Source organism: Phragmites australis, chromosome 7 (assembly GCF_958298935.1).
Source record: "Phragmites australis chromosome 7, lpPhrAust1.1, whole genome shotgun sequence".
NCBI lineage: Eukaryota > Viridiplantae > Streptophyta > Magnoliopsida > Poales > Poaceae > Phragmites > Phragmites australis.
In genome coordinates this window covers 7,163,130-7,185,677 of record NC_084927.1, presented here as the reverse complement: position 1 = coordinate 7,185,677, position 22,548 = coordinate 7,163,130, and the positions used below count along the sequence as shown (strand labels likewise).

Sequence of the window (22,548 nt, the reverse complement as noted above, 5' to 3'; positions counted from 1 at the left end):
AGACCAGCAACAAAGACACCGACGATGGACTCAAACTCAACAACACGAAAACTGAAAACAAAATTGCAAAAAGGCACAAAGTAGTTTGGACAGCGGAAAAACTAAGATCTAAATATTTTTGTGGGGCAATTTTCTGAAGTCTAGGTAATGGAAAATGATGAAATAAAGGGGATAACTGAGATTACCTAACGAGCAACTGAGGCTCTGATACCACTTGATGCGTGTTTGCCTGATCTTCCGAAAGGTAATATGATAAATTGATTGGTGGAGTTTCGATGTTGATGATCCAAATGCTCCAAGCAGAACAAATCGAAAACCCTCACAACTACTACACCACTACTCTGTGGTTATCAACCGTTCCTAGACGCAGTTGACCTCGCCAAGAAGGCTTTTCCTACAAGCGAATCGAGAACACAAGCAAGAACAGGTAGATGCAATCTGAATATTGCTAATTATCAATGAAGTGCTCGAGTCGGGGTTCAACAAACGGATAAACAACGAAACTATCTAAAACAGAATAATCTATCTACACCCAAGCCTAAACTACGATGGCTACTGTGTATATATAGGGGGACGTAAGAAGGTCGACCTAGGGTTCTGAAGCCATGGAAAGAGGGGTACACAAACTAGACTCTGACCCCGACACGATTACAAGACCCAACTAGGTCTAAAACGGTGGTGTAACACCTTATTTCTTTGACTTCGATTAAACTATAAGGAATATTTAGTCTAACTCATATCCATTGGAAAGCACTCATCGTAAGCTTTCCAAAATGTCCAAGATTACCTAAAATGGACTTCGTGTGAGAGAATTATGCCTGTTTTACTGACGTGCTGTCTCGCGACTCGACCACGAGCACCACTTCGACCAGGACCACGACTAGAGCTCAGCCTCGAGTCCGAGTAGACTTGGCCTTCGAGAGGTGTTTTTTGGGTAAGATTGTGGTTCTTCTCCCACGTTTCTAAGCAATAAAATATCACAAGAATTTAGTAGGAATCCATCCAAGAAAATATGAACAGCAAGAAACAAGTTCACTTGCTGGTCTAATTGTCGTGCACGTACTCTTGTAATTGGACCTTATATGATTTAAGAATTATTGGTGGTATTGATCATATCCGAAGGAGCCATGAGCTAATCAGGTCGGTGGGGGAAGATGACAGGTGAGCCTAGTGAACAGTGACCAGTGTAGAAAAAATATCTCTCTCCTTCCTCTGGTCCAATGGGAGACCTTCCCGAGCTCCAAAGTTTTAGAATGATTTTTTTGGATACTATAATTTAGATGTAGTCCATTTTGATTAGTTTGATCCAACAACCCTGAGCCAAAATTGAGTTAAAATTCGTCAAAGTTACAAGCTTTTCTAACTTGCTCTAATTTTAAGGCTTCAATTTAATTCCCAAAAATCTATGAAAAGTCACTAATATTCTTCACATGTCATGAAATAATTTCTAAAATTATTTTGAACCCTATATTACATAGAAATTTTATGAGTTCCTTCACAATGCATCACCTCGAATTAAACTTAAATTTTCCGATTTAGTTTTTAATTGCATTGGCTACTTGCTCAAAACTTCAATTATGATGCTAATGATGCTCATGAATGCTTAATGACATACTTAAGAATTTTGGGATGTGGCAAACCTCCCCACTTAAAAGAATATTGTCTCGAGATTCGGGTGAGGTTCGGAAAGAGTGCGAGGCATTTTGGAGTTCTAGGAATGGAACGACAAAGGTATCGACTAGATGACACACACGATGGTGTTGCAAGGGCATACTTCTTGGAGCTCAGAAAAACTCCTAGGTTTCTTGATATCATATTTACCTAGACAAGTCAATCCTTCAATAAGGATTCTACAAGATAACAAGTGAGAGTGGTGCGAGTGTTAGTAGTGTCATCATCCTTTCTCGAGAGTTAAATAAAAAACATGAACACACTTACGGGCACGGGTACAAGCACGAATGAGCGGACCTAGATTGCTCGGTCCGGCTGTTTTGCCCAGATCGCTGCATCCAGCATCTTCAGAGAATATTTTCTTCTTGTAGTCACTATATCCATGCATTCAACCAATTAGACATTTAGAAAATAGAATGACTATTTCTCATCTACTCTTATCACATAAACCAAACACATCTAAATGGTTACGAGTAGGTAGGATGCAACGGTGGATTGGGCGATGCAGCCAGAGAGGCTTGTGGCAGTCTTAAAGAAGCGAAAGAGAAAGAAGAAGAAGGTTGAATATGTACTGTGCTTTGAACCATTGAATGCACATCGATGGGTAAATTGTCATTTGGCTGACAACTACAGACCCTCCCAACAAACAAATATCCCCGTCTCTGTGGCTGGGATAAGGCTGCTGCAGCAGCGCGGCGTCTCCCTTGTATTCTACCGCTACAGCGACTGTACTGTCCGGCGGCAGATAAGAACAACCACGAACTCATCGAGATCAGCATCAAACAATCCAAACACAGTCTCTGTGTCACGTACGCCACCTCCGAGCACCTTAGACACCAACATGTCCGCCTCCTGCCTGCCACTACCACCTACGACCGAGTGGCTGAGCTCCGCGCGCTGGACGCGACCTTTTCCGGAGTCCGTGGCCTTGTCGCGTCCAGTGTCACCGCCGTCCCCCGCATCTTCCGCGTCCCTGATCCTGAAGTACCATAGGCGAACGACCCATGCCAAGAAGCGTCTCTGTCCATCCCGGTGATCGACCTCGGCAGGGGAGAAGACCACCGCGAGTCCACGGTCGCGGCCATCCGGCGCGCCGCTGCGGAGTGGGGATTCTTCCAGGTAACGGGCCACGGGGTGCCCCCGGAGGCGATGGCCGCGGCAGTGGAGGCGGCGAGGGCGTTCCACGGGGCGGTCGGCAGGGAGGGCAGCGACAAGGTGCGGCTCTACTCGCGGGAGCCAGCGAAAGCTGTCAAGTACAGCTGCAACCTTGACCTGTACCGGTCGGCAGTGGCCAACTGGCGCGACACTCTCAACATACGCGTGGCGCCCAACCCGCCGTCCCCGGGCGAGCTGCCGGAATACTGCCGGTGAGAGCTCTATTGGCCCCTCGATCTCTCCCAGTTGTGATGTCCTTCTTTCTTTCATTCTTTATTGTGCACCAGATATTCACCAAGTATAGGACGAATAGTAAACTATAGTTACTGTCATGGTGCCCTCGCGCGTCTAATAACTTAGCACACGAACTATCTTGCTGTGGTGGTGCTCACTGCTCGTACATATGCGTATAGGCTGGGTATTTTGAGGGCCATAATGCCCCCTAGGCTTTGTATCTGTCACGGTAAACAGCGATTCTGTTCTGCCTCAGTAATAGAAATGGTAAATTCCTTATAAGAAAAGAAATAGGAAACTACAGTAAAGTAGGGATTAGCTAGAGGACAAGGTGAGATGGATAACCCCATCTATGTATTAAGGATGAGATGATTCAAAATATTTGTTTAGCAGGAGGGATGGAATGAGCCTATTTTAGAATCTCAGGCTCACCATCATCCTCACATCTTAAGTAGGATGGTTTTGCCTGAAAAATTTTCTGGGATCTCACTACAACAAATCTGTTATTCTATGACCATAAACTTTCATCACCGATTATTGAATATTTGTCGTGGCATGAAATTTGTGATGGTTGTATGATGAAAATATGTTTGTCACCTTTCTTGCGTCTCTAATCAAATTCAGTGATAAATTAAAAAAATTTCGTCATAGAAATTATGATGATATTGTATCATGATTACTTTTATGATGTTACACATCATCACTATTGAAACAAAAAATGTCACAAGTTGGTGGCTACCGTGCTGCCATGTGAATAGCGATCATCATAAGTTCTGCAACCTAGTGACATGGATCTAACGTGTAAAATGTTGTGACAAATTATGGATCTAACGTAGCAAAATATTGTGACAAATTTTATCACCATGATTTAACGGAAGGCTCATGTGATTGCTGAGTCTATGTTGATTACTGAGCCCAAGTAATATGGGCTAAGCCCATTTTGAGGCCCAATTTGGTTTTTTGCTAAACCCATTTTGAGGCACAAAATGCTATTACCTGCTATACGGTGAATGCAATCTTCAGAAACCCTAGACTTCAAGCTTTTTTCTCACCGGATAAATCGGTGTGAACAAAATGTTAGTGCCGAAGTTTTATGTTTACACTGTAAGATTACTCAGAAGCGTTTTGGGAAATTCTTCTTAACACTGGATGTTCCTATGACCTACCGGAGTTTTGCTCTTTGGCCGGTGTTCACGATCTTCCACTGCAACTCCTCTCCATCTTCTATTCACCGGATGATCTGGTGATGACATCGGAGTATTCACCGGACTAAAAGTCAGAGAGTACACTCTATCACCAGACTATCTGGTGTTCGTATTAATTTTAACCCGAGCAAAATTTGAGTGTCAACACTAGTTTATAAGCCCTAATTCCATAGTTCATACAATTTACAATTGCATAGCTCCCACAGACCAAAATACAATAATAATGTTCACAGACCCTACATAGAATGAAACAGGCACAAGTTCACAGAATATATTGTCTCCCAGGTCTCAAAATCATGGAAATAGAAACCACAGCAGTTCACCAATAGTTGGAGCTACATCAAGCTGATAAGCAGAACCTAGAAATTTTAGGAGTAGATGGACCTAACCCTGACTGAAGCCTAGTAGTTGACGAAGGAGGGAATTAGTTTCTTGTGCTGTCTTCTTCAAACTATAAATCTTTGCTGACTGGTTTTTCACTGCTGTTTTTGATTCTTGTGCCTGCTTCTTTAAGGTAGTGTTTGGTTGGAGAGCGAGGTGGGATGGGATGATTCCATTCATGTATTTAGGGATGGAATGGGATGGTCCAGAATCAGATGTTTGTTTGGTAGGTGGGATGGAACGAGTCCATTTTAGATTTCGGGCCCACCGTTAGTGACCCGTCCCAAATGGGATGGCTGCGTTCAGCCTTTTTTTTGGAACGGATCCGTCCCGAATCTTTGAAGAATATTCTCTGATTCAGAACCATTCCATCCCACTGAACTCCAACCAAACAGCTCAAAAACAGAATGGAACCGCTCCATCCCACCCCGTCCCACGAACCAAACACTACCTAAGGTATCCAACTCTTGCTGTTGAGCATCAATTTGTTGTTGAAGTTCTGCTGCTCCTTGTTTCTCGGTCTCAAGTTTAGCCTAAAGCTCTTCTACCTGCAAAGAAACGCCACCTCTGGAGCTTTTCTTGGAGGCTGACTGAAGTCTCACATTTTGAAGAAATGTACTTGATTTCAGAACTTGAGAAACAGCTTTAGTAGCAGACTCTGGTTCCTGTCTATCATGTACTGGTTCAGCTATGATTACTTCCATATCAGCCTAGCAATAGAAAGATTACAACTCAGACTTCCATCATGTACTCAGAATTTCTCAAGTGTACTTCTTGTAGAAAAGGGAAAAAAGGAAACAAGGACTTACAATAGCTTGTTTAGTGGCTCACTAAAACCAATATTCTTGTTGCAATGGCAGTCCTTGAAAAGATCAATAACGATGGGCTCTGCATCTTTATATTTGTCTTGGTTCTAAAATGATGTGCAAACAATTTCAAACTAGTAGCTTAGAACATGATCAGGATTTCATGAGTAGTGGTCACAAGCATCATTTATTTAGTTTCTTACCACGACATGGGCCTGTGCAATGTAGCACTGAGAGCCTATGCGCTGCTAAAATTGGACATTCTCATGATTCTGTTGAATTTTTTGATCCACTTGTCCTGCATATGATACATTTGTGTAAGATAGACTAATAAAAACACTAAATACTAAAAAATACTCAAAGGATTCCACTTTCATAAAAATATGGTACAACATTTAGAAGCAACTGTGCCATATATGCATGTGACATCCCGAGAATGTCAAAACTTCATTAAATAGAAAGTGCACAGTTTAGCAGCAAACATCTTGCTTAACCATTAATCCATATGTTCCAGTTCGTGCTAAATTCAAGTATTCTAAAAAAAATGGTTTTTTGGTTGCACATTTTTTATCTGACTGACAAACAGTATTTGTAACAGAGGAGGAATCCAAATCCGAAACTCAGTTAAACAAGACTCATACCTTGTGCTTTGAGCTTGACCACATCTCCACCAGTTCTCTTCATTGGGCGTCAGTCAAACACTTTGCAGCCGATGTGGTTCTCACTTCATTTTCTGGTACACCATTGAAGTACTGATTTTTCAACTTGTACCTCATCTGTCGTTGTCTACCCTTTAGCATATCAGCACATGCATTCCTCACTGTCTTACTATTGGTGTCTATGGTAAATTGGCCCTAGTAAAGATCATGAACATCAGGAAAACAGAATGCAAAGGATACAATAAACTTTGACATAACAAGTAAAATAGAAATTGACTTCACTTTTGGCCAAGAGTTGATATACTTACAACAACTTTGCCAATGTAGTTTGTATGATGATACTCATTCTTCTTGTACTCCTTCCAGTGTGGAAGGATTAGTATATACTGCCTAAGTATTGTCGGTGTAAAGAACAGTGGGGCCCTTACGGGTGGACCCTTGCCTGTATGATATCAGCAGATACCGTAAGCCATGTTTTTTTCGAAACCACAGTCCTCCCACACGACCAGTTGGCAAACGCGTGGCCAGCCAGTGACCACGCAACCCGACACTTCGACCGGGCTCCACGACCAGTCCCGAGGTCACAAGAGCAAACCCCGCAACTAGTCTCCTGTGGTCGCGGGACAGGTATATGTCCTAGCAGTCTAATCACAATAAATGCTTTTTCACTTGAGTAGTTCCCTTCCCCAGGTCCCCTTTCCGGTCATCCACGGCGTGGTCAGCGCAGAGCGGCCGTGACCCGTCCCGTAGCATTAATCACTACGGGATGGCCTAACAGGTGTGGCAGGAATTCTTTTGTAGGTGCGCAGGCGGCGCGTGGGGATGGGATAGGACAGTTGGGGTGACCGGGATGACACAGGCGGTGGAGCGATGGGACGGGCTCTGTGGCAACATAGAGAAAATGGGATACATCCACTTTTAATAATGATAGGCTTAGGTGAGAAGCTCGGGTTAGGCCTGAGTCTATGTCTCGGCTCATGTGTAAGTACTCCCTCCCTCTGATATATAAAGAGATGAGTACCAGGCTTGTAGAGAGGGGTTTTTCGGGGCCCAACAAGTAGAAGGCTGGGCAAGAAGAGCATGGGTAACTGGCTTAGATCATAGAAAGAAGAATACACAGGATATAGGGTTATTACCCTGAGGGGGGCCTGGACCTGGATAAACCCCGGTGTTCTTGAGTCACACACACACATAGCCGGATCCAACCTACGCTTCCTGAATAAGGATCACGCACACATCGTTTGATACACCTCGGAATCACTGTTAGAGATTTATCCTTGATATTTGGCGCGCCAGGTAGGGGGCGCGTTTCCGAGTTCGGGATTTAAGTTGCTATAAGGTGTTCTTTGTTGGGTACGATCCAGACGAAGCCGATATGTTCCAAACTCAGGACGTCGAATCAGGATCTGAGGGCTCCGGTGTAACACCCTGATTTTCAAAATTTACAACATTTAAAATTTTCCAAGATTATTGAATAGCTTCACTAGTCAAATAGGTTTAAAACCTATTTTCTTAATTAATCAATCAATATATGTTATTATTTTGTGTGCATTGCATGTTGAGTTTTGCTAGGAGCCAGGTAAATGCATTAGAGTCCTTTTTTTTTCTTTCTCTTTGGTGTTTTGAGTGAAAAAGATTTTGAAAAGGATTTTACAAAACTCAGTAGTGAATAAGTTAAGGATCTTAATGGTTGGTTTTCAAAATCCTTGAATTCATCATCTATTCAATCCTTGATCATACATAATTCTTCTCTAGTTCAATTCAAATCTTATCCAAATTCTTGTTAAAGCCAATCTCTCATCTTTCTCAAATTCTACCTAAATCCAAATTCAAATTCCTTATCTACTCCTATTCTTGTTCAACCTCATTTTTCATTTCTCTTAAATTCACTCAAAGCTCAATTCAAATTCAAACTCTATTCAAATTTCTCTGCAAAATTTTCTTTTCTAAACTCTAGATATACCTAAAGTGTCTTTGGGCTCAATCTTGCTCAAGTCTAAACCCTTAGCTAAGTCTTCTAGATGGTCCAACAAAGGATCCATGAAATCTGTAAATTTTTGCGGAGTCCTAGATAGCATCACCTTTCCATAAAGTTTCGGAGTTCAAAACGGCCTCAAATGCAAATCTTGACAATACCAATGTTGTAGGTCTCGTCGAAAGCTTCAATTTGAACCTATGGAAGTCACCTTTTGGATAATGGAGCTAGGAGTTATGGCCCCCGAAATCAGTGCTGCGCAGATAAGTCCGAGTTCAAACAGTTTATCTTGTGGAGCATTTTTGGAAATCAATATAACGTTTTCAGAAGTTCCAATGAGTACCAAAGTTGTATATCTTTTAGAGTAATACAATTTAGAATCAAGAAACGGCCAATTTAGAGTCCGAACTATGGAGATATCATCCTCGGAATAGAGGGCTGCGAAAAAGGAAATCGTAACCGACTCGAACTCGAATCCGATTCGTGTTCGATTTGGACTCTACCTCAACCAACCGCCCCTAGCCCTATAAATATGAGTTACACACCCTCTCTTACCCCTATTCCATACCCCCAAGCTCTAGAAGTCACTGTTGCCATGTCCGTGCGTCGCCGGAGCGCCACCATTCGGCGGAGCCACCGCTGCTGCCGCTCGTGATGCGCTACATCGACTTCTCCACGAATCCTTCTTCCTTGACCATCAAAGCAAGGTGAGGACCCCTTCTTCTCCTCCCTTACTACTGTTTTAGCATCATACTAAGTCTCTAGCCAAGCCCTAGCCTCGGTCAAAGCCCGATCTACGCCGCCACGGTCGTCGCCGTCGCGGAGAGCTGCAGGACAGCCGCGCTGTAGCCGATTGGCAACGATGTTCCCGACCGACTAGAGGTCAAATCACCAAGCCCTTTCACCGGTGCATGTCCCATGATGTTCCCCACGCCCTCACCAACTAGGTCGGCCATTAGAGCAGCCAAACCATCGAAATCAAGGTCGACATACCCGCTGTTCGGTTTCTGGACGCGTTCTGCATGCGCACCGGATTTGCTTTCGCGTTCCCCGTCAATCCGAAAGCCGTATGGATGCACCAACCATGTCACGGTGTGTCCCATGGAGTCTTCTACGTGACCCTAGGAGCCCATCCCCGTTTGTGCAGCGACACGACCAGGATGCCATTGCCAACCACAGCACGTCGCAACCATCACCCGTCTCATCTCCGCTAATCGTTCTTCCTCTCAGTGGATGATCTACCCAAAACTATGCCGTAGCATTGTGTTCCTGGAATATATGCACATCTCTATCCAAACGGTTTCTCAAATTTCATAGCCAATCTCCTGGAATGCGAGCCTCTTCATTCCTGCATCTATTCGCCGTCACCACCAAACCTAGCAGCACTCATCACTGTTTTGCCTCTACCTCAGATGACCCCTTCCAAAACCAACCATACCGTTGAGTTAGTCTTTTTGTGTTCTATGCCATGCTTCCCTTGTTTCACTGAAATACCACTGAAGCCGACATTGATGTTTGTGGCCACGTGCCCGATCGCCATCTTCGACGAAACCCGAACCACCGCCACTACATAGAGTCACCAGTAGTATCGTTAACTTAGAAGCACAACCGTCAGCCTTTTTGATCCGTCATAGGTGGTCGATACTAGATCTCAGTGTATCCTTTCTTTAATCCAAGATGGTACTTGCATAGCATGCCAAGTCAATGCCACATCATTCTCTTTAGCCTAGTCAGCAAAGTCTGGTATGTCCTACACTTCTTGAATCTTGCGCAATGATGTTGTCAAGCCTGACACAGTGATTGTGCGATAAAACCATTCCCACAGGAAGATAGTTCCAGAAAATTAGCATTTCTTTTTCAGTCTAATCTATCTTCCAAAAGCCCGTTCTCTTTTCATCTTAACTCTGATTTAGACGATTCTTGTGTCTAAACATTTCTAAAATCATCCCTATCCAACCATAGTATTTTTTAATGTGTTTTGATGATGTTTGGTATGTTGTTCTTAGTGTTTGCTTTGTATTGTTTCTCGGTAGTTCTCGCGATTAATCGATAACGTTCCGGAGCAGTTCGAGGGACTTCAAGACTAAGATTTTGACAACACTGAGCAGCATTGGGTAAAAGGCAAGTTTCCTTGATCATCTTGAACCTATGATTTAAACTGTTTTGTTTTACAAAATTGCATGCAATGTCTGTCAATATGATGGGTAGTCACCTATGTTAGGGTTTTTCGTAGATTTTCCCTTATCATCCCTTGGAACCTAGATGGTTTATGGTTAGGTATCTTTGATGGGTAGATTGCTTAGTCATGCTTTTGGGATGTTGAGAAGTGTCATGTTTTTAAACTATTTTGTTTTACAAATTGCATGCAGTGTCTGTCAATATGATGGGTAGTCACCTATTTAGGGTTTTCTCTAGATTTTTCCTTATCATCCCTTGGAACCTAGATGGTTGATGGTTAGGTGTCTTTTATGGGTAGATTGCTTAGCCATGCTTTTGGGATATTGGGAAGTGTCATAATCTTGACTAATGAACATATGCAGTATTGGTCGTTAATGTGTTAATGGTCTAGCAACATGGAACCTTAGGCCTTGAGCAAAGTTGTGTTGTGGATGATTATGGTTATGTTGTTGGCTTAGTGGTTTCTCAAGTAACCTAAGTAAGGACCGGTTCGTGGAGCGATAACCAAAGAAATATCGTACCAAGCATGAGACCTGGTATGGGACAGGCCTAGCCTATTAATTAGTGGATTCCAGTTTTTATGCGTGCCAAGCAGAAGAGTGGATGTGTGGGGACGGCAAAGGCCAGAACCATTTGGTTAGTGGTATGAGATGTGTAGTGGAAGGGAAGGGTGAAAACTTTTTGAAGCTACAAGACGCAAATGCGGGCTTTTTGGTGGTGTGAATGCCACTTTGACGGTAGTGAAATCTAGCGGGCATGCACATACTGGATGAAACTTTGTAACGGCTTTGAAGTGACTTTTCGAGCGACACATCACTGGCGTGTGTTAAGTGTCTAGCTAACACAACAACATGGAAATCATGACTTGTGGGGAAAGCTGGACAACCTCTGCAGAGTGTAAAACTGTTATAACAGTCGTGCTCACGGTTATGAGAGACTTAGATCCTCACATGATTATGGGTTGTGGTTATGGTTCTGGTACAGGGAGTACTAGATGGTTGTGGTTATGGTTCTGGTTCTGGTACAGAGAGTACTAGATGATTGTGGTTATGGTTCTGGTACAGGGAGTACTAGATGGTTGTGGTTATGGATTTGAATGTGGTTTTGGTTATAGTACAGGAAGTACTAGACGGTTATGGCATACAAGGTGGGGAGCCTTGTATGCTGGGTGTTGGACTGTATTGGTTACATTCACTTAATAATTGTTTAATGCTTTTGAGTCCAAATATATTTTTATTACTTGCATTTACACAAATATACCATGTGTTTGCCTATTCTTGATATAAGCCTGCATATCATTATCTTTCCCACACTTGCTGAGCGCATAATGTGCTCACACTTGCTATTTTCCCTATACCATACGACATGTGTGCTGCTGCTCAATGAGTGAAGATGTTGAAGACTATCAAGATGAGGTTGTGACGTTCTAGGCGCGTGTCTCCCGGTCAGTTGCCTGCGGTGTTGTTGGGCACCAGTGCTTCTGTTCCGCTGCAGATATCTTCATAGAAGACAATATATGTTAATTGCTGTAAGAGTTTAATGTTATTTAATAAAAGTATTGCTTTTGTTACTTCACCTGTGACGTCCTTATGTGTGTTGAATATCCTGGGCACACATAAGCCGCATCTGGTTTTGGTCGTTAAAACCGGGTGTGACATCCGGGAAGCTGCTGAGGCATCCATGCTCCCAACGCCAAGGAGAGCTCACGGACCGCAAGCTCTGGGGGAACAGGTTTCTTCGGTGGCAGCCCCACCCGGAGGATCACTCACCGTGCAAGGACTACCACCCCCAGCCCTGTGACGTGAACCAAAACCATCAGGCATGTATGATTCGATCCGACAAAAGAATATTGGGGAACTAATTGCGTGTGTCGTTTCTCCGAGCAGGTTCAACCCCAGGATTAACAGAAGGGTCTACACCTTGAACTTCAGGCACGAGTAACGACCACTCCCCACAGGAAGGGGGAATCCTTGTCCTACCTTGCAGGATTTCAAAGGGTTACGGACGCAGTACTGGTCGCTCAACAGGGCTTGCTTCCTCTCGACTAGGAAGGAGCAGGCATAGGACCATGCATCGTCAGGTACATGATTCAATTCCATTTTTCCAGTTGTTAAATGCGAAGCGGAGTATGAGGGCCTCTTAACCGGAACATGAGCATCACCCACGTGGGGAGAAACACCTACTAGCAATGATGGACTCGCTGCTAGGTGACACCCCATCGCCAAGGGGTCTTCAGTGCTTGGAACGGATGATGGCGAAATACCTCTTCGAAGTGAGAAAGCTAGAGAAACGCTCCATCGGCTAGGAAGTTACACACGTCCCTCGCAAGGATTTCTTCCTTGACCACTGGGCTGGCCCATCTAGCCTCTTCTTGCGAACCTGTCTCGGTCGGAGTCTTTGAGAAAAAGACTCACACGGCCACCCGCTGCGGTCTCGGGCAGGAGCGGAAGGGATGCTCTGCTTAGAAACGGAACACCAGAGGCAATACCTTTAGAGGCAATGCCTCCCTCAGGGCCATCGATCTTGGGTGGACACTGTGTGGACGCCCTGCTCGATTCGGGTACGACCTGGATGGATTAGATCTCGGACTACCTTCAGAATCAAGCAACCCCTGACAACGATGTGTCAGCAGAAAAGGTCACATGGGCTAACCGCAAGAATCCTTCTTGGTAGAGGGACGCCTCTACCACCAAGGGAGCAATGACCCTTTACTGAAGTACATCGCTCAAGATGGGGGGAGCACTGCGCTCCCTAGCACCTTCGGAGGTAGACGTGGAGGCCGGACCTCCCACCGCCCTCCAGGGTGCTTGCAAGCAGGTGACAAGGTGCGAGTCATGCTAGCACCATGACCGGAATACCTACCTACCAGCCCGGGCACTACAAACCATACCACTCTCTCGACTTGTCGCTATCTGGGGGCTGGACATCATGGGACCGTTCTCTAAAGCCCCAAGCAGCCATAAGTTCCTAACCTCAGGCACGGCCGTGACCATCGCACGCGGAACTAGTCGCAGGTCACTAACAACCTCCAGTTTCCTGGCCTCGTGTAGTCGGGTTGACCGGGGTGGTCGCCGCCGATCATACAACTCGCGGAGCGCCAGCTCTACGTATGAGGCTGCTCGGAGACAAGCCTGTTTGACTATTTTGCATGACCTTTCGGACGAGCGTGGACATGACTTGTAAGTTTTTCCAAATTAAAGTAATAAAACCCTTTATGTTGCAAGACTCCATGGACAAACGTGGTTCCCTGCCACATTTCGAGATTTGTTAGCTAGCTCGCTCATGTTGACGGGACGAGATCCGAAACTAACTTGCTCGCACGATGACATGGTAAAGGCACCCAAGGGTTAACGACCACATTGCCACAAGTCCTAAATTGGGTCAAGCGCTGGTCACCACCGAAAGGCTCATCGTGCTAAGGGTCTCCCTCAGCGTCAGGAATGTTGCTCGTGAGCAGCTTAATGCGATCCTCCCTAAGCGATACAGGCACTCTGAAGACTATTCATCTTTAAACACGGAGAAAAACTACATAAGGGCCAAATGCTCGTCATTACAAAGCCCAGGGGCTGGTTCCAGATAAGCCTACGTCATTCCTCCTGGGATCCAAAAATACCCCTAAGGGGGTTGAACCGGACGGTCTACAGACAGGAACGAACAATATACAAAAATAAATCAGCCCAGGTGCCGAGTTCCTCCATGGTCATCCGAGTACCTTCAAAACTGGCGCCGACTGCCGGCAAGAGATCCAGGTTAGGGAAGTGGTCGCTTACACAGGCAAGGGCCAGGCAGGCACCAGAGACTCCGACCTCGAAAAGGTGGTCTCCAACGGTCTCTCGAATCCTCTACTCAAGGCCACCTGGCTCCTCGGATGCCGCCAGGAACCACTCGACATGACCGAACACGGTGTTCCCAGGGGTCGGATGGACCTGGACGCCGGTGGACTGAAGCAGCGAGTCGAAGGGGGTGAAGGCTCGGTTGAGTTGGTTGTAGAAAGCCACTCGCCGCTCGTCGCTCTCCTTGGTTAGCCTCTCGAGTTCCTTTCGCACCGCATAGAAATCTTCCCGGCAGCGGCGAAAGTGGTCGTAGAACTCCTTCCCCTGCTGGGCACTTTCCCTGATCGCCCATTCCATATCTCTCTTCGCCCCGAGCAACACCTCTCGGCAGGCTAGTCAAAAAACAGAGGGCAAGCCACACTGGTGTCAGCCAGATGAACCCTACGGGTGTAACCTAGGGACCATCACGTGGTGCGAGTGGTTAGTGCAACGCACCTTGAAGGTCACTTGAAGTAGTCACCTGCTCGGCCACAGACCCCAGCACACGTCTGGCCGCCACCTCCAAGGATTGTCGGTCGAAGGGTGGTCGATGGATATGGTCGGGGATTTGAAGAGGGCTAGAGGGCCAATCAGCGTGGGTGGGAGATCGGTTCGGGCGGGAGGCTTGGACACTCCATGAACTCTCCGACCACAACGACACAATCTTGTCAGGAAACAAAGGCGAGGGGGCTCCATTCAAAAAATGTTACATAACAAAGGTTACAATTGAGTTTTCTACTCCTTGGCGGCCTCCACCCGGAAGATGGACACCACGTAGTCCACCGCCCCTTGGCACTCCCATTGAAAGTCTCTCCTTGTCTTCTGGTCCGGCAACCGCAGCCCCTTCCCGGACCTAGTCCAGGTTGAAGTTGGGGTCACGGCTGTGGTAGCACCGGAAGACATACTCCGCGGTCGCCCTCACCGCCTGTGAAATGTCCTCGCGCCCCTCAAAGCCTAGGTGGCAGGGAGCTCAGACAAGTGCTCCACGAAGACCCGGAGGGCGTAGGCCTAGGCTCGGGCGGTGTGGGCATGCTTCGGCTCGATCACTCATAGCCCACGGCTACCCAGGGGATTCGCTAGTGTTGCGAAGGCTTCTTGGAGAATGTTGAGGGTAGTGTGCTCATCCTCCTTGAGCTGGGAGTGCTTGGTGGCCAACGTGGTTTTTCTTGGGAGAACTCTCCGCACCTCCTCTACAATCGGCCAGCTCCTTCTCCAGCTCGGCGTATTTGTTGGTCGCCGTCTCCTTCTCTTCAACCAGCTTGCAGACAGTGGCCGGGAAATGGCCGACCCGCGAGAGCAAGTCAGGAGTCGAAGTAGACCCCTTGACCAGGTCCGTGGGGCCTGGAACCGCCGTCAATACGCCGAGGGGCAAAGCCAACTCTGGCAGAGGCACCGGGGTATCAGCCGGGGCAGCGTCACCGGGGAGGGGGGGGTGGCAATTGCAGCCGAGGGCGGAGATCTCTAGCACAAGGACTTGGGTGACGAAGAGATTTCTGGGGCTTTCCGTCCTCCCATTTATAGGATCGATTCGGTTTCGCCGCTCCGACTCCCAAGGATCCTTCTAGGGAACCAAAATTCCCTCGTAATCCAGTGCCCATTATGGTTTCTCTTTCCCACTATCCATTTTCTAGGGATGGTTAACCTCCCCTCAGGATGCGGTTTTCTGGGGTGACCACAAGATTGTACCATTTCGATGACCACCCCCCGGGTGAACTCATGTTCACCTAGGGTCCAATTGTTGCGACCAGATCCAGCCGCGGTCATCTGACTAAATTCTCAGTCTACCACATCCGCGAGGGATCTTGGGGGCTACAATCGGTGTATAGAACAGTGGGATCCCTTGCGGGTGGACCCTCGCTAATATGATATCAGAAAACACTGTAAGCCACATTTTTTCCAGAACCGTAGTCCTCCTGCACGACGCAACCATGTGGCCAGCTAGTGACCACGCAACCTGATACTTCGACCGGGCTCCGTGATCAGTCCCCAGGTCACAAGAGCAAACCCCGCAACCAGTCTCCTCTAGTCGTGAGGTAGGTATGTGTCCTAGCAGTCTAATCACAATAAATGCTTTTTCACTTGAGTAGTTCCCTTCCCCAGGTCCCCTTTCTGTTCATCCACGGTGTGGTCGGTGCAGAGCGGCCGTGACCCGTCCCATAGCATTAGTCACTACGGGATGGCCCGACAGGTGTGGCAGGAGTTCTTTCGTAGGTGCGCAGGCGGCGCGTGGGGATAGGATAGGACAGTTCAGGCGACCGGGATGATGCAGGCAATGGAGCGATGGGACGGGCTCTGTGGCAACATAGAGCAAATGGGATACGTCTGCTTTTAGTAATGATAGGCCTAGGTAAGAAGCTCGGGCTAGGCCTATGTCTGTCTGGGCTCATGTGTAAGTACTCCCTCCCTCTGATATATAAAGGGAGGAGTACTAGGCTTGTAGAGAGGGGTTTTTGGGGGCCCAATAAGTAGAAGGCTGGGCAAGAAGAGCATGGGTAACTGCCTTAGACCATAGAAAGAAGAATACACAGGATATAGGGTTATTACCCTGAAGTGGGCCTGAACCTGGATAAACCCCAGTGTTTTTGAGTCACACACACAGACACAGCCGGGTCCAACCTACGCTTCCCGAATAAGGATCACACACCCATCGTCCGATACACCCCGGAATTACTGTCAGGGATTTACCCTCGATAAGTATGATCCCACCCTCTGATGCAAGCTTGCATTGGTGCCTTCGGCCATCTCTTCCCTTTAGAAATATAAATTGCAATCTTACTACATAACTCTCTGCTTATCCTATCAAGATCTTTCCCTATTCTTCTTCCCCTTTCCCCTTGTTGTGTACTGGCAGTTGGTGCACCTGACAAAATTACATTCATAGAGTTAGTGCAAATCATTTAGTTGCTATTTTCAATAGTGTAAAGAATATTTACGTTGCACAACAGAGATACAATCACTTGCCTTCATCGCTCATCTGGATCTGGTCTTCATGTTGGTTTGGAGAATTAGTAGATACCAATTCATCGTGTGTTGCAGTAGATAGGCTTAGGGTAGGCACTTCTTGTGGATCTGGCCTCGTACCATGGAAAACTTCCTAAGTTGAAGTCAATTCTCTTGTCTTCTACCTAGTGACTCTAGTAGGTTGCTCTTGTTGCTCAGGTGCCACAACACTCTTTGATACTCTTGCTCCTCCAATAGACATGCTACCAATCTTCTTGGAATTCTTATTAGGTAGATCCTTAGAAACCTGTGAGGCCTCAATAGGCAGAATACAAGAAGAATTAGATCTAAATTAAACAAATTGCATAATCAAAACTAGTGAGAAATAACACTGCAACAGTGATAGTACAAACTTGCACATGCAAAGAAGAATTAAAACCTTATCAACATCATCTTGTTCAGAGTGCTCGTTCTCTTGAGAGTCATATAAAGAACTGAATCTTTGGGACCACTACACTTGCTCTTTTGAAAACTATTGATGCTAATGCAATTACACCTTGTAACACTTGATTGTTCCTCATCATAGTTTGAGCCCTCATTTTGTCATATTCGGTAAGTGAAGCTTCTGTATATTCGTAAAAAACAAATAAGTGTAAGATTGTTAGTTTGAAATGCATGTAGAAGCAAGTCAACTCAATGTAAGCATCCAAGTGTATAACAATAATGTGTGTGTGCAGTAAGCTTTAAATACAATTTCAAGTTAATATAGCGCTATTGTGTGTGTGCATCCAAGCTCTATTTGCATTTTAGTAGTACGAAGAATTTTAGATGCATAATCATCATTGTTTCAGTATTCAAAAGATAAAGGTACAATTGCAGTTAATAATGATTTATGCAGCAACTAATGTAAACAACAATACTGATTTACATTATTTAAGATAGAACATGTTAATTGGAGATGGTTCTATCCTAATGGGTTGCCTAGCTGGTGGCCTCTTCAATGGGTCAAACAAATAAGCTACAAACATATTAATTCAGCATTCTTCAACAAGTGAACAGCCAAATCAAGCAAGCAAACAAGATTAAAAAATAAGAAAAAAAACCAACGGCTCTAGTCTTTCATCAACCTACAACCTGCCAACTCCCGTTGAATTGGTCGCACCTTCTGCCCTGGTGCCATCAGGGTCTTAGGAGGGAGAAGGATCGATCGTCGATGATCATTGGGAGGGAAAAGGGGACGGGGCATGGAACGGTAAGGGGAAGATTGGGGATAGTGGCGAGGGGATAGATTGGGGATGGGGTAGGGAATGGCGAGGGGAAGATTGGGGATGGTGGCGAGTTCACATAAAGCTGAGTTCACATCTCAGCTATAAATGACACTATAGAGTTCACATCTTAGTTAACACAGAGTTAAAATTCAAAACCAAGTTAAAATTCATAAATAAAAAATTCAGGACACCAATAGTACGGATACATACCCTAAAAAAATACCACATCACAAGCTACTCGTCATCACTATCAACGTTAGAAATAATGGGACTTCCATTCTCACTAGGGTACTGCCAGTCAGTTTTGTCCTCATCATTAGAGTTGCTTTGATCCAATGCGGCCTCGCTTTGTTTGCCAAGTTCATCAACTACAATTGCAGGAACGATAGTACACTCCTCATCAGCCTGACTCAGATTCTCCAAACTATCTACATTAACTTGCACTTGACATATATCAGAGTCATCATCTTGGTATGCAAGTCCACTACCATTGAGTCTTGGCTCCATGTCGGTTTCAGTGACACTCCACACATGCCTATGCTCAAGTTTTTGCACAACTCTCCGATTTCCACCATACTTGGTTTCTGGCAAGTAAAACACCTTTTTTGCTTGTTGTGCTAGAATGAAAGGATCATTTTTGTACCAGTAACTTCCATTGTTAATGCTTTTGAAGTATCAATCATCTTTAATCTTTGTCTTCTTTCCTTCCATATCATACCAGTCAGACAGAAATAAAACAACTGATCGATTGATGTCCAAACTTGAGTTATACTGCAGCTGAATAATTTCTTTGAGACGACCATAAAAATCAATATTTTCTCCATTATGTGTACCCTCGACCATAACTCAATTGTTTTGCGTCTTTCTATTTTTCTCATGGTCAAGTATGTGGTACCAAACACCATCAATAATACATGCTGAATATAATCGAACTCGCAGATCTAGCTCGCATGCCAATGCATATAGATCATCACTAACCTCTTCGTCCTTCATGTAACGTAGTGTTGCAATCTGTACAACAAAAATATGCAGCATGGTGAACACCTATATACAACCAATCATAGTTTCATCAAAATTTGTGCAGAAAACTCACATGCTTCTTAAACCATGTGGCAAATGCCTTCTCACTCCTTATTTCAATATCTTGAATACCATCTTTCACTAACTCTTGCCTGCATAGACTGCAATACCATAGTTAATTTAAAATTAGACCTAAGTCAGAGGTTGTATAAAACAATAGTGTAATTACACACTCCATATATGGCTCAACCTTAGGACAATTGTTTAGCACATACTAATCCATCTTGTCATAATCAGCTTCAAAATATGTAACCCTCGATGCTCCAAGTAAATCAACACCATGCTGGAAAACAAATAGATCACCTTTTCTTAAATCAACATGCTCTCTATTCCTGCCCTCCTGATTGAATCATGTCTCAACATCATCAAAGTACCTTGAGCAATATGTCAAGCACTCATTTTCAACATATCCTTCTACAATGGATCCTTCAGGTCTTGCCCTGTTTCTCACAAAAGGCTTCAATGTACATAGCCTTCTTTCAACTGGATACATCCATCCATATTGTACTGGGCCTCTAAGGATTGAATCATTAGGATGAATAGCCAAGTGCACCATAACATCAAATAAGGAAGGAGGGAAAATTTTCTCAAGCTTGCACAAAATGATTGGGATCTCAGCTTTCAATTGATGCAAAACATCTAACTTCAAAGTTTTACAACATATTTGTTGAAAGAAGTTTCCCAATTAAGCAATTGCTGCATATGTCTCCTTATCCATGATTCCTCATACGATAGCAGGCAAAATCCTTTGGAGAAGCATATGACAATCATGAGTTTTTAGTCTTTGGAGTTTGCATCCATTAGCAGCAATAGATCTTGCTAAGTTAGAGGCATGTCCATCTGGAAATTTGACCTCTCTTATAAATTCACAAAATGCCTTTTGTTGGTTTTTACTCATTGTATACCAGGCTTTTGTGTAACACCTTGATTTTCAAAATTTATAACTTTTTAAAAAATTTCAAGATTATTGAATAGCTTCGCTAGTAGAATAGGTTTAAAATTGATTTTAATCAATCAATGAAAATAGGTTATTATTTTGTGTGCATTGCATGCTGAGTTTTGTTAGGAGCTAGGTAAATGTATTAGAGCTCTTTTTCTTTTCTTTATCTTTGGTGTTTTGAGTGAAATAGGTTTTGAAATGTTTTTACAAAACTCAATAGTGAATAAGTTAAGGGTCGTAATGGTTGGAATTCAAAATTTTTGAATTCATCATCTATTCAATCATTAATCATATCTAATCCTTCTCTAGTTCATTCAAATTTCTCTGCAAAAGTTTCTTTTCCAAACCCTAGATATACCTAAAGTGTCTTTGGGCTCAATCTTACTCAAGTCCAAACTCTTAGCCTAGTATTCTAGAAGGCCCAACAAAAATGATACACGAAATCTGTAAATTTTTATGAGGCTTCGACAACCTCATCTTCCCATGAAGTTTCGGAGTTCAAAACAGCATCAAATGCAAATCTTGACAATACCAAAGTTGTAGATATCGTCGAGAGCTTCGATTTGAACCTATGGAAGTCCCCTTTTGAGTAATGGAGTTAGGAGTTATAGCCCCGAAATCAGTGCTACGTAGATAAGTCTGAGTTCAAACAATTTATTTTGTGGTGCATTTTGAAAACCAAGATTGCGTTTTCAGAAGTTCCAATGAATACAACAGTTGTAGATCTTTTCGAGTACTACAATTTAGAGTCCAGAAATATCTAATTTGGAGTACAGACGATGGTGATATCATCCTCGGAATATAGAGCTGCGAAAAAGGAAATCGTAACCGATTTGAACTTGAACCCGATTCGTGTCCGGCTTGGACTCCACCTCAACCAGCCACCATTAGCCCTATAAATAGGAGTTGCACGTCGTCTCCTACTCCTATTCCATGCCCCCAAACCCTAGGCACCACTGCTGACCTGTCCGTGTGCCACTATTCACCGGAGCCACTGCCCGTGATGCGCTACATCATCACTTCCGCGAATCCTCCTTCGTCAACCATCAAAGCACGGTGAAGACCCCTTCTTCTCATCCCTTACTATTGTTTACCATCATACTAAGTCCCTAACCAAGCCCTAGCCCCGGCCAAAGTCCGATCTACACTGCCACTGTCATCGCTGTCGCAGATAGCTGCGCCGTAGCCGATTGACATCGACATTCCTGGTGAACTAGTGCACCATTCGCCATGCCCTTTCACCAGAGCATGACCCATGATGTTCCCCATGCCCTCACTAACCAGGTCAGCCAATAGAGTAGCCAAATCACCGGAATCAAGGTCGACATGCCCGCTGTCTAGTTTCTGGACGTGTTCTGCGCGCGCACCGGATTTGCATTCGCATTCCCCGTCAATCCAAAAGCCGTATAGATGCACAAACCATGTACTAGCATGCCCCATCGAGTCTTCTATGTGACCCTAGGAGCCCATCCCCATTTGTGCAGCAACACGATCAGAACACGATTGCCAACCACAGCTTGTCGCAACCGTTACCCATCTCATGTCCGCTAATAGTTCTTCTTCTCAGGGGATGATCTACCAAAACCCATGCCGTAGAAACCGTCACCCATCTCTATTCAGACGGTTTCTTAAATTTCATAGCCAATCTTGGCGAATGCGAGCATCTTCGCTGTTGCGTCCGTTTGTGGTCACCACCAAACCTAACAGCGGTCATCGCTGTTTTACCGCTACCTCGGATGACCCCTTCCAAAACCAACCATACCTCCAAGTTAGTATTTTTCATGTTCTACGCTATGCTTCCCTCGTTTCATTAAAATGCCATCAAAGCCCAACATCGATGTCAGTGGCTTTGCGCCCAATTGCCATCTCCGGTGAAACCCTAACCACTGCCGCTACATAGAGTCACAGCTAGTATACCTAACCTAGAAGCACAACCTCTGGCCTTTTGATCTATCATGGGTGGTCACAACTAGATCTCAACATATCCCTTCTTTAATCCAAGACGGTACTTGCATAGCATGCCAAGTCAGCACCACATCATTCTCCTTAGCCTAGTCAGCGAAGTCTGGTCTGCCCTACACTTCTTGAATCTTGCGCATTGATGTTGTCAAGCTTGACACAGTGATTGTGCAATAAAGCCTTTTCTTAGTGTTTTTAAAGTGTTTTAATGATGTTTTTGTATGTTGTTCTTAGTGTTTACTTTGTATTGTTTGTCTATAGTTCCTGTGATTAGTTGATAGCATC

The 22,548-nt window shown here is 44.8% G+C and overlaps 2 pseudogenes; one reads left to right on the top strand and one right to left on the bottom strand.

Annotated features, from left to right (window-relative positions):
- The first annotated feature begins 2,173 nt into the window (after nt 1-2,173).
- LOC133925378 (1-aminocyclopropane-1-carboxylate oxidase homolog 1-like) lies at nt 2,174-4,776 on the top strand (annotated as a pseudogene).
- Nucleotides 4,777-5,104: 328 nt separating this feature from the next.
- Nucleotides 5,105-17,043, bottom strand: LOC133925376 (uncharacterized; annotated as a pseudogene).
- Nucleotides 17,044-22,548: the final 5,505 nt, after the last annotated feature.